The sequence below is a fragment of the Dunckerocampus dactyliophorus genome, chromosome 2 (genome assembly GCF_027744805.1).
Source record: "Dunckerocampus dactyliophorus isolate RoL2022-P2 chromosome 2, RoL_Ddac_1.1, whole genome shotgun sequence".
NCBI lineage: Eukaryota > Metazoa > Chordata > Actinopteri > Syngnathiformes > Syngnathidae > Dunckerocampus > Dunckerocampus dactyliophorus.
In genome coordinates this window covers 2,901,088-2,914,586 of record NC_072820.1, presented here as the reverse complement: position 1 = coordinate 2,914,586, position 13,499 = coordinate 2,901,088, and the positions used below count along the sequence as shown (strand labels likewise).

The 13,499-nt window shown below is 44.3% G+C and overlaps 1 protein-coding gene across 9 annotated transcripts in view; it reads left to right on the top strand.

The window, feature by feature from the left end:
- LOC129171762 (cadherin-1) overlaps nt 1-13,499 on the top strand; it is a 303,014-nt gene that overhangs the window by 30,797 nt on the left and 258,718 nt on the right. For 5 of the 9 annotated variants that reach the window (XR_008566831.1, XM_054760803.1, XM_054760739.1 and 2 more), the window contains exon 2: nt 78-101. The exons of 2 other annotated variants lie outside the window; for them this stretch is intronic. The gene's annotated coding sequence lies outside the window, so the exon portion shown is untranslated. The remainder of the gene's footprint in view (nt 1-77; nt 102-13,499) is intronic. 2 more of the 9 variants (XM_054760784.1, XM_054760756.1) reach the window with 1 other exon arrangement.

The window sequence follows — 13,499 nt, the reverse complement described above, 5'->3', positions numbered from 1 at the left end:
CCACCAAGATGACACGAGGGGGGAGAATCTTGTATTAAATTCTATTCTTTTTCTCTTTTGCCGCCATGCTCTCCAAGGTTAGCTTCCAAGTAATGAAACAAGTAAGTGGAGTGTGTGGGAAATCTAATATTTGTGTGTTTGTGAGCTCACAGGTGTGTGTGTGTGTGTGTGTGTGTGTGTGTGTGTGTGTGTGCTCCCACTGGGGATTGTATTTCGGTCAGTCAAGCCTGACAGATAACAGCCCTCAGTGCTCGTCACATCTATTATTGAGGGGATGGGAAATTGATCAGCTCTAACAGTGAGTGTTAGCGCGCGTCTCTTTGTCCTCCCCGCCGCCACCGTGTTGCTTGCCCGTCTTTTCTTTCCACTTGCAGACCCCACACCTTTCACGATTTCCAGTTTTGCTAGATGTCGTTGTTGTTGTTATTATTATTATTGCACTTTTAGATGCAGTCTATTAGCGCAGTGCATCTTCTCATAGATGCACACGCCGCAAAAACACACATCCTTGAAAGAAGCCCAGATGAGACGATGAGACAGCTTTTCATATTCCAAGCAAACAATTCTGTCAATTCTCCGGGATAGAACAAGAAAATTGTTCTTGTGACTTTTAGGACTAGAATGAGTCCAAAAAGAAGCAAGTTGTTCTTAATCACATACAGTAGCTAGATTTAAGTAGAATGGCGTTTTTTAGAATCTCCACTTAAGCTATCATGCATGGAGTTTGAATGTGGAAGGAAGCCAGAGGACACAGAACTCCCACAGGGGGAACGTGCGGGTTCTGCACAGAGGTGCTCCAGTTGTTCCTGTTTGTGGGGCCAGCATGGTAACCACTCAGCCATCGTGGCCTAACACGCCCTCGTCGGCATGTTAGTTATGTTGGCGTCTTCTTCAGCGGTCTGAGCTTTTCAACAAGCATGAAGCAAATCATATGGATGGAAAATTCAAGGAAAACCTATTGTCATAAACACTACCATCATTGTTTTTAGCACGATTTTCACTAAATTCAGTACATCAAAAGAGTCATAGTTGGGTGCATGCAATCAGGAGTGGCGGTTTTGAAAAAGAAGAGACAAGTTTAACGAGAGGTGAACAAGACGTTAAGCAGTTTGACAGAAATGATCGGGTCCGTTGGCTCGGAAAGGTTGGAAGGGCGCTGCTCTCTATGGTCTTGGACTGTTCGATTTGACCAAACAAGCTGCAAGAAGGGGAAAAACGAACGGTAATTAGATTAAAACTGCTAGATATTATTATTATCATTACACGTTTTGGAATCAATCTATTAGCGCAGTGCATTTTCAGTCTAATAGCATCTTGACACACTCACACAGCACAATTAGAGTTGCACAACACTCACAGATAGCCCATGGAAAAGTGCTGAGAGGAGAAGACAGTACACAGACACGCTATCAGCACATTTAGAACCGGTTTGAGCCAGTCTCTCTAACAAACTGGACTTTCACTTTCCAGGCACACAAGCTTAAGTTTCACTTTCTAGTCGGGCGTGACGACGTGGCAAGGATTATTTTTTTTAAAATACAATTAGAAAACCTTTTTTAATTGCGTGATCATTGACTACTTCCCCGATAGCAACACGGTCAAAAGGCTGAAGAGAAAAAATAACTTCACAAAATGCTCCAAAAAGTGCAAGTCTTATGCAGAATGTGAGCGCTGTAGGAGCCAATGACGGTGTAGCAGTCCAGGGTGTGGCCTGATAAGCGGCATAGAAAACGGATGGGTTGATGCATGGCTTCTTTTACGGGATGCGATCCAAGGTAGGATTGTTTGCCTTGGTGGAGGTCTACCCTCTACTACAGCAACTGCCATTGCAATGACTTCTACTGAGTGCAACGTTTATGAAACACTTTGGCCAAGGATGAACCCGTCATAAACGTTTCATATTTTTTTTGTAGTTTGAGTGACTGCAGGGAAGAATGGACGGCATTGTCCTTTCGTAACGACTGACGTCATCCTCCATCATGCAAGAAGGACAAGAAGAAGACAAGGACAATACAGCATTTGTTAGAAGTCGGGCCTTGGCAGACATCTGCTGTCTCCTGAGTGCCGTTCAAGTTTTCATTGTGAAACTTAGGTCTCTATCTCAAAATTGTTTCCTGGCAGGCTCCTTTTTCTGTTGAAGTTGTCACTCCTCAGTGTATCAACACACCCGACTTTACCCCCTTCCCTCGCCTCCCCGCGCTCTCCTCAGTCTCATCAACAGCTTGAAATCACAACTCTGGCTCACCTTTGATCGTTCTCCCCGGCAACTCTTCAGCGCACGTCGAGTGTTTCATCTTTGTTGTGTGACGATTCACCCACCAAAGACCGCACGCCGCCAGCCAACACAGCTGTCGATGACAAATCCGTGTCGAGGAAGAAAGTCCAATTTGAGTTGAATTCATCGCGGCAAGATCGCCCTGCGTGTTTTTTTTTTTCGTTCTGCTAATTGCTTTTTGTCTCTTTAAAGGCACGGCGTAAAAAGCGTCACTCGTGTAAACACCAGCGATGCAGCTGCCGCCGCAATTAACTTCTCACTTTCCCTAATGAAAGGATTAATCCGCCAGCAAATCTCTCTGCTTCCTTTCAAATGCCAAGCCTCCATTCAGCGCGCTGCCAGTGGAGGAAAGGCAGTCCGTGTCAAACAAAACAGGACTATCTATAGCTGGAGCCAGAAGTCACATTCATTGGTGTGCTGTGTGGTGTCGCATCATCACCGTCGTGTACGACTTAGAACAAGAGCGACCCTTAACCAACTGCTGTGCCGCATCCTCTGCAAGTGGGTGGTTTTTTTCCTCCTCACCGATTGAGAGCTCCGACTCCTGTTCTCAGCATCCCAACACAAACAGACATCTCTCGACAGGGAGCGCTTCACTTTCCCCACAAATAGTTGGAAGGCAGCAAGTCTGCTGTTAAATAATGTGTGTCCGGGCAGCCAGTGGTGAATGGCAGCTTGTTAAGGACGGAAAAGTGCTTAGGCGAAATCTTTAAAGCCATCGATCCAGCAAATTGATCGGTTTCCTTCTTCTTTCAGCGACAGGGGCACAGGTGTGGAGATGGGCTGATACGGTAGATCCAATCCGGGACAAATGCCAGTCATTCTTCCCAGTCGGAGCTGACCATCCGTCAAAATGATGGAGAGGTCTTGTGTAATTTGCTGAAGAGTCATTGTTTGAAGATGTGAGGCTAAGTGGGAATGGTTTTAGAGCAGTGCACTTTAAATAGTGTGGCAGGCCCCCCTGGGGGGGTTGCGGTGAACTGTCGGGGGGGGTGAGAGGCACGGATGACTTTCAATATTCGTGCAGACCTGTCAACATGTATGAATTTGTCGTCCTCCGCATGCAATTTCACTCTTGAATACGCTTGTATGCTTCACTGTTCACTGTTGTTGTAGGGATGTCCAATATTGGCTTTTTACAGTGTTCCCTCATTTATCATGGGGAGAGGTTCCCAATAGAGCCAACTATATTTTTGTACAATTCTTATGTGTTTTAAGGCTGTAAAACCCCTCAACATCAACTTCATACACTTTCTCAGACAGGCACTAATATTTTAATCACATTTCTCTCTTGTTCAAATTTCGTTCGAATTTTAATGATCAACTTACGAAATTGGACACAAGAAATGAAGTGACTCGCTCCTCTGATCGTGGCCTCTCCTGGCGCCGTTAGGCTGTAGCATTTTTGTATCCTTGTTAAAACATATTCCTCCTCGTCGCCCTCGACGAAGCGAAGATTCATTTACAGTTTTCCAGGCGCCCCACAGCCGCGTAACTTCTGCCTTCATTCACGATGCACAACAGGAAACAGGCAGTCCTGTACAAAGGAGATTGATTGACAATGGTCTACAGCCAATCGGAACGCCACAATACAGTACAAATTGCATGCACACAACAATTCCTGCCCAAAAGTAACATATTTCGCACCATCAGATTTGAATTAAATTTCATCTGCAGACAGATATTTAAGTGAATTTATATCCGACTCATCTTTTATCTTTCCTGAAACTCCGATCTGTGAGTTTGAAAGGCTTAAAGTTGGACTTTACATTCGAAGCCGTCTTATGACTCGAGGTGGTCCAACACTCAGTATAAATGCGATGCAAGTAATCTACCTAGCAAACATGTACATGAATGAAAATACACTCGTTATCATGTGACAAAGCAGCATTTTCACGCACGTCCCCACGGACATTCCTAGTCGAGCGTACACACAAAGTGTCAGGTGTTACCGTCTCTTACTGCCGAGAGAACCACTGTTTTAGAGCACTTGTGTGGACCACTATTACTTCATTCTTGCTGCAAACTGGGTCCTGAGTATTTAAAAATGCAACTATAATAAAAGGATGTTATTATTCAACCCTCTTTGTAAATTATAGAGGTGCTCGATATTGGCATTCTTACCGATATCAACTGATACCAATATACGCAGGAGCTCTATTAATTAATTAATTAATGATCACGGGTTCGTGGTTGAATACAGCGCAATGATCTAACTAAAGAAAGTAAAATACAAATACCAGGCAGAAAAAGCATTGTAAATGTGATTGTAGTGTCCTACATTGACCACTAGGTATCAGTGTTTGGTGAGACAGGCACTAGACTCCTCACAAAGGTTCCCTAGAGAACACATTTCCTGTGACACCGCTCTAGCAGGAGTTTTATTTATCTTACTTGGCTCATTTACTCTTATTTCGTCTACTCTGTTGGGTAAAACCAGTGTAAAGCCATTTAAATCCATTTAATCCAGAAAAAACAACAAGGAATTGCTAACGTGTGAGTCTGTTATCTTATTTATGTCTAATATGTCTTACTTTCTCTGATTATATCTACTATATGGGGCAATACAAATGTAAAGGTGACTATAGGGGTGTTATTTCATGTCTTGAGGGCTCTAATATTGTTAATATTGAATCCTACTTTACGGAAATACACTTATCACGGTCGGGTCTGGAACCAATTAACTGCAATAAACGAGGGACCAATGTATTCCAAAAAATCTGAGCTGCACCAATTAATTTAGCCATCCATGAAAGCAGACCTATTATCTATAGGAATGGAATATTTTCCCTATGCTTTGAACAAGACATGTTGAAGACTTGTTGGTAGCAGAAACATGACGCAGGTCATTGGCTTCCCTGTGGGACATGAGAGGAGAAATGGACAGGAAGTGACGGCGGGGGTTCAGTTTCACCTTTCCGTGGGTCACGGAAAAGTCTGGGGTTTTATTTTTATTATGATTATTTATTAGGTAACATTTGTGCCTGTTGTGAGGTCATTCAAACCTGCGATAAAAGCCTGTTGTTCCGGTTAGGAATGGAATATTTTTCCACACTGTTTATATAACACATAACACGCTCAGAAGACCTTTCACTACAAAGATGCACTTTGTTGTTTTTGTCTGCGTGCACACACACACGCACACATAATTTGTAGATATGCCGCTATTTTAACCTTTGTCTGATATGGGCTGGAGCCAGTTTAAAAAAAATATCCCAACATCTAAAAAAGTGCCGTTTTACACGCATTGTACCACATGTCTGACAGAAGCCATAAAAGAGCTTGGAACGGCGTTCCTCTCCTGAGATCGGGTCCGATTGGACCTTCATTGGCAGCTAATCACTCTCTCCAGAGCTGGCATTACAATCGCTTGTATATACTCCTGTTTTGGAGTTGAGTGGGAAACTGTCCGAGAGACCCATCGACTCATTTCGCAGCCGTTAGAATAAAAGAATCTGGGGGATTTCTGATTCATTGTCTTCGATTTATTTGACAGATTCAAGCAAACGATACAATTCCCGAATCTCTCTCAGATCCTCTCTCACTCATGGCTTCTTTGCTAAATATTCTAGATATATTCTAGATATTCTTGAAGTTTCCAAGAATATCTTTAGTGTCCCTACTCTGATAGCTCCATTTGGCTAGGGGTTACCATGGCAGCGCATCCCGTGCTGGTCCGTCGTGGTCCCTGCAGGGATTTTTCCGCTCGTTTATACCTTTCAACACCGTAGTGTGATGTTATGGGAGGAAAAATCAATATATTCATTTTATCAAGTGTAGATGTGTTCTAGCAAGTGTGTGTGTGTGTGTGTGTGTGTGTGTAGTTAGCATGCAATCATATCACTCGTTTAATCCTGAAGGGTTCAATAATTTCACCCGTACGTTTACTCTTTCCCCGCATGGGTACCAACCATATTTCTCCACAAAATACTGTCAGACCACTCAAATGCTGTTCACCGTAGCTTCCGTCTTTTGGGTTTTCTAATTACAACTTTATTGATTTAGCTGAGAGAGTCTTCAGGAAGGCTTTGCTTTCTTTGCCGTACTCACAATGCCGCAGAGTATTTGACAACGTTCCCCAAAGAGCAGCGCCGTTTCCCTGCATTTCTAATTGTACATCCGTATCCTAAAAATGATCAAATCACTTCCTTAAAAAAAAAAAAATGTAACCTCTAAGCAGAAAAACTATTATGCAAGTCTGATGTCAGATGAGAATAGCGAGAGCAGGGGTGTCCAAAGCGAGGGACCAGCCACTGTAGAAGTTTCACTTTAGCGTCAGCAACCATGGTGCGTTCATGGACCGCCGAACAAAGTTTGAATGTGTGCAGAGGCTGAGATCCCTTTGGAAGAGTTAGCAAAGCTACAGTACATCCGTCTTTGTTGCTGTCCAAAGATGTATTGCGTCAATAAATAAAAGGATTTTTGCCTTTAACTCATTCAATCCCAGCCATTTTTCAAAAGACAACACCTTCAGTTCTGGCCATTTTAGACGATTTTGATCTTTCAAAAGAAAGATTAGACCGTCTTTCATCAGGGGAAAAAAAAGTTTATTTCTACGGTTTTCCATTCTCCAGTAATCACCAGTAGAACATAGGTACATTTCAGGAAAATATCAGTTCCTGACTAAAATAGGGACAAAAGCAGCTGTTTGTGAAAAGCTCACTTTGACACAAATATTTTTTGCTCTTGTGACAGCTCAAATATCTAAACAACTACACCAACATAAACAACACCAAACAGGGGTTGTTTTACATCAGAATAACAATTTATTTACAAATATGACACCATGAACTATTTACATTGTTCACATTTGGAACTGAAATGTGTGTATGCGTGTGTGTGCATGCAATTTCCCTACAGTGTGTAACGTTCTGCACGCTACACTCCTCCATGCTCTCTCACTTCCTCCTTGCTGTCATGTGTGTTTTTTCCATGCCAAGCTCTTATCAAATGCACTCCTGCCGCCTTGTGGCCGTTTTCATGGCTTAACAACTGCCCTGAAGTGAAATGCATTATTTGTGCATTATTTTGGATTTGTGAGTTTTTTCCACGCCTCCCCCAAATTGAAATGCTATTGAAAACCTGATATTGGTCAGTACAAACCACCGCATCACTTGCTGGCACCAGCGTTCTGCGTGCAATCACCGGATTGTCAACAGAGGTGAACGAAGTGATCGGAGACAACTTCACTCAGGGACCTCCTGACACCTCACCACATCCCGACAGTGGGGCACCGCCCCCCTTATTTGAGAAGAGACACATATTTCCACACGAAAATACATGCAAGGAAAAAGTAATAAATCCTATTTACCGCCTCTGTCGTATGTGGTAAATAGTTGCTAGCAAGCAAAAGATTGGTTGCTTTTGTTGGGCAAATAAGAACCACTTACTTACCTGTAAACCCGCCGTGCTAAATGTGGTGCGAGACTGCATTTCGCGTGAAGTATTACGGCTACCAAAGCAAATATATGCGACTTTAGCCCTCACCATAAACGTGGTTGTTTGTTTATTGATTGTTTTGGGAGAGCTGTGGCTGGAACGCGGTGGTGTTAAATGGCTGCACTCTTGGATAAATAATGCACGGCACATTATACACAGTGCACCCCTACCAATTTAAATTCATTATTCTGTCATGTTTGTTCTGCTATTTTGGGATCTGTAGCCTATTTTCCCTCATTTCTATTCAATTTGCATACATCACTGAAGTCGTCGGTGTACTTTGTTGTGCACTGAGCTTATTATTACAGGTTACTCTCAGACAGCTGAAGCGAGGGACTGAGACAAACGGTGTTTCTCTGCGTGCGTTTCCCTACATTTGCTTCCCGCGTTCAATTTGTTCCACGCGGACTAAATGAAGAGATCTTTGAAAGGGGATTATTCGTCCTTTGTGCTTGTGTTTTATAAACAGCCATTGTCTTAAGCCCTCAGCCCTCAATATCTTTCATTATCAGTGTCCCCGTATCACTATTTCTCTGCCGTCAATCCCTGAGATATAATCTCATCCTGTGACCACAGAAGTAGCCGGCTGATTTTTAGAGGCCAAGATTACACAAGCTGCCTCTTCTCAATCTCTTCATCTCTCTCTTTGCTAATCCAAGTATTTTACTCTCTCCCAACTGTGCACCTAATTCTTCCTTCCTATATCCTGTCTGGCTCTCCTGCACTATCCCCCATCGCCACCCCTACTTGACCTTGCCTTTGCGCCATCTACATCACCCAGACCCCCCCTCTCCCCGCCTTCACCAGCCTCCCTCTTCTTTTCACTGTAAGGCTTTCAGAGGGAGTTTATTGCTATGACAGGCCATCATCAGCAGGGAACTACTAAGCGTAATGGGTGCAAGCACGCATCCACACATGCATGCTAACCTCAATAGTTCAGCACAGAGGCATGCATGCTGGCAGTGGGTGGACACACACGCACACACACGCACACACGCACACACACACACACACTGTGTCTTTCACAGCTGAATGAGCATTCACTCCCTGCATGCTCTGTTTTCTTTCTCTAAAGGAAGCGAGAGGGAGAGACATTACGGTAAATAACTGTGAAATAGCGACAAAAAAGAGACAATAAAAACATGTCAAGTATAAAATAGTGTGTACTGTGACACAATTTGACTTCATAAAAGGTACATTCACATGTTGTCCATAGTTAACTCATAATTAATCGCAGATAGAAATATATGTTTTTATTTATTAGTAGGGATGTAAATCAATACGCAACTACATCAAATTTTATGCAAAGCGATATCAGTTTTGGAAATATAGGCCATTTTTTTTATTCAAAAAATAATATACAGTTCGAAATCCCATGCGAGCTGCGTTTTGTCCTACTTTGTTTGACTTTGTCCCACACTGCACAGATAGACTACTATACCGTCTTTTTACCCTTTTTCTGTCACCTCATATTTGCTCCAAAATGCTGATGCTATGTGGGAATGCATATAGGTAAGATTTGATGACTTCTTGAGTGCTAATGTGTGTATTTGTGCGCTGTACTACTCTGAAAAACAAAGTTCAGGCTGGTACTGGTGGATGGTGGCTGTGTATTCATTTCGTGCTTTTAATTTGATGTTGATGCATACAATAAGTAAGACCAATTAGATGGCTGTAATGTACGTATGTTTTTCTGATGCTAGCGCTGCTAATGCTATTTACATCCATTCTCTTCTTCAGCCATGGTTACATTGACACCAGCCCCCAAATAGCTGTCCTCGGCCATGCCTGACGGTAAATAGCAGCTCCTCATCCAAATTTTAGCTCGTATGCCAAGATGCCACTGTATAAATGACAATAAAAAACACCGGCAGCCATCTGCCAGGGCTTTGAAGCTAAATCTAAATCCGATTTGAATCAAAATACCCTTTTCTTTCTCCGTTAACTCCGTTACCAGGTTCTTTAAAGCAAGGACATTCCATGACATTAACATTAGCACCACTTGGATACTTGAAACGTACCCTTATGATTCCGTCTGCAGGTGTAAATGTACGGTTACATTTACGTTTAAAAATGCTGTGTTGTCATTTTGTCTGAGGGGACATGTACTTCACTGTAAACTCAGTTAAAATACGTTACGTCCTCCGAAGAACACATGCAGAGCGTTTAAGTCTCATTGTTGCTGAACACTTTAGCCTCCACTGAAGCCGCCGTGTGCGTGTTTGAACGTTGTGTGGCGAGACTGCGCTGTGGTCCCCGTTGTCGTAAAGTTGACAAAATTGCAACGCATGTCGACATAAACGGATCGATTTTTTTTTTCTCAAATTTTAGGTCGACAAAAGCGTTCGACCGTGTATGTTGAGGTCGACTAAAGATAGTGATAAGAAAAAACCTTTGACTGTGTATGTCAACGTCAACTTAAGCGGCCACTTTTTAGGACTAATAAGAACATGGTGGACCGGGACATGATGAGTGGATTGACATAAACGGGCTGTCATCTTAAGCAGCCACTTTTTAGAAACACAAAGAAGATGGTGGATCAGGACTTGATGAATTGGTCGCCATGAACGGGTTGTCAACTTAAGAGGGCACTTTTTGGTATAGAGGTGGTCATCATAATAAACGGGTTGTTGACTTAAGCGGGCACTTTTCAGTAACAACAATGTGCCGGGACTTGATGAATTGCTCAACATAAGTCGCCGCTTAAGTTGACGACGACCGGGACTTGATGAGCTGGTCAACATAAACGGGTTTTTGACGTAAAAGCAGGCACTTTTTGGTAATAAATGGCGACTTAAGTGGTCACTTTTTAGTAATAAGAACATGATGGATCTGGACTTATGAGTTTGTCGACATAAATGGGCTGTCGACTGAAGCGGTCACTTTTTGGTGTTGAGGTGGTCGACATAAACGGGTTGTCGACTTAAGCGGATACTTTTCAGTCACAATAAGAACACGGTGTGCCGGTACTTGATGAGTTGCTCAACATAAACGGGTTGGCGACTGAAGCGGGCACTTTTTGGTGATGAGGTGGTCATCATAAACTGGTTGTCGACTTAATCAGCCACTTTTCAGTCATAATAATGAAACGGTGTATCGGGACTTGATGAGCTGGTCAACATAAATGGGTTGGTGACTTAAGCGACCATTTTTCAGTAATAATAATAATAATATGGTGGACCGGCACTTGATGACATGGTCAACACAAACCGGTTGTCGACTGAATCGGGCACTTTCCAGTAATAATAAGAACACGGTGGACCGGGACTTGATGAGCTGGTCAACATAAACGCGTCGGCGACTTAGGTGGGCTCTTTTTTGGTAATAAGCGGTGACGGCGACTTAAGCGGTCACTTTTTAGTAACAAGAAGAACAAGGTGGACCGGGACTTGATGAGTCGGTCGAGGTAAATGGGCTGTCAACTGAAGCGGGCACTTTTTGGTGTTGAAGTGGTCATCATAAAAGGGTTGTCGACTTAAGCGGCTACGTTTCAGTAATAATAACGTACCGGAACATGATGAGTAGCTCAACATAAACAGGATTGGAGCTTTTTGGTAATAAGCGGGCGACCATGTATGTCGATGTCGACTCCACCGGTCACTTTTGAGTAATAAAAACAGGCGATCAACACAAATCATTTCGTGGCAGAGTTTGGACTTCATGAGCCGGTCGACACGGATGGCTTGTCGACATAAACGGGCAGCACAATATTGAAGAATGAATCGTTTAATCCTGACTTGACTGGATCAAGGCTGCAGAAGACTTCCCAGCACTCCAGACGGTCAAGGAGCTTGGAGGGAAGAACAAAGCGGCGCCAGCTGCCAGAATCATTTGATGCAAGAAAAAGAGAAGATACTTCATGGATTTGAAGGGTGAAAAGATACAAATGAGACGTGGAATGGGAGGTATGACGAGCGATGAGTGACGGAAAGAGAAAGGAGGAGAGTATCCCGCAGGAGTGGGATAAAAGCCGGCAGATGGATGAAGTGATAAATAGACAGATGGGTAGTTGGATGCATGAAGGGGGGGGGATTTGTTGCGATAGAGAGGTGATGTGCAGATGGCGTAAAAAGATATACTTGTAGTAACACAGACGCCAAACTTTTCTCCTGGCGCCTTCAGCACTCGCTGTTGTCTTTCACGTTTGTTATGCCCCTCGGTCTCCCGTCCTGTCTCCTGCCGTCACCCGCCCGCCTCATACATATCTTCATCTCCGCCACCGCGCCACTCGTGGGGTGTTTTTAATAGAATTAGGCCGCTTGTTATCAGTGGAGCGGGTAGCCACGCGCTGAGTGAGGCGAGATTGAAACAGCGATTTCCAATTTGAGATTGTGTCACACACATCTCCCTGTGCCTCGATAGCATCAGCGACTCACCGCCGCACCCCGGCCCGCCCCACCCCCGACTCACTTTGTCCCTCTTTTTCCATCCTTCGCCCGAGCCGCTGCGTGTTTTAGCCACTTTCGGGCCTTTTGCACATTGGAGCCGAACATCTAAATGCATACAAGCTCGCTCTCTGTCACTCTGGTTTCATGGCTCGGCTTGATGCTTCATCTCCTTGTCTCTTCCGCTCTCATCTGGCGTCTCCTTCTCCTCCCAAGCCTGACCACTTAAAACCTCCGAGTGCGTCTCCCGTCGTCCGCTGCTCTTTTTCGTCTTCTTTACACTTGTCCTCCTGCCAGTCCCACTCCTCCCACACTTGTTCATTCTTCTGCATCTCTTTCCTCACCGGCGGTCTCGCATCTCAGAGTCCTCCCACACTGTTTCCACATCCTCCCGCCTGCCCGCCTTCGCTGCGTTCCTCCCCTCCCTTCTCTTTTCATCCCCTCCCGTGTCACTCTCTCCATCCCCATGAATGTTTCTCCTCCCATCATCCGTCATCCTCTCCCTCGCTCCATCCACTCTGCCTCTGCCTCAAGGCGTTGGATCCCTTTTGACTTGTCTTGTCAGGTCTCCGGATTTCTGTTTTACCTCCAGAGATATATCATTTGTGTGTGTTCATGCACTATAGTCCTAGTCGCTCGTGGCCATGTGTGAGCGAGTGTGTGGGACAGTGTCTGAGAGGCTGGATTGATGCTCTCTGCGTGTGTGTGTGTGTGTGTGTATGTGTGTGTGTGTGTGTGTGTGTGTTTGCAAGGTATTTTGCGGCTTCTCCCGACCAGAGGGACTTTTGTCCTTACAATACTTGGACTCAGTCTTTTGCAAACGCCCAATAGAAGCGCTTCCTCGACACACAAGGTCTCGTTATTGTCCTCTTCCATTAGCTAAGCCGGAGGAATGACCTTACGTCTTGTCCGTGCCAACATATCCCTCATTGCAGTTGCACCACCGAAACAGACACGCTTAACAGTTCATCGTGTCTGCAAAGGACTGTGTTTGTTAGCCGTGCTCCAGCAGCAACACAGCTGCATTTTATTGGTGGCATTTCGAGATGCCGTGATAGTGCACGACTCCATGTTGGGTCCGTGCGCAATTCCCAGAACCTGAAAACATCCCAGGTCTTGCATGGGCATGTTTGGGATGCTCTGGACCGGCGTACAGTAATCCCTCGTTTATCACGGTTAATTGGCTCCAGAACTAACCGTGATAAGCAGGGAGGTTTACCAAATTTATTGATATTAGTATGAAAATGTCACATTGGTATCAGTTTTTTCCCCCATAATGAAAGCCGATGTAGCCCTTTTTCCACATTAAGGAATGTGAAAAAAAAACAACGCAGAAATAGCGGCAGTCAGATACGAGGGGTACGAGACTCCTCGGCCACGCTTTGCCAAGGCAAGACATG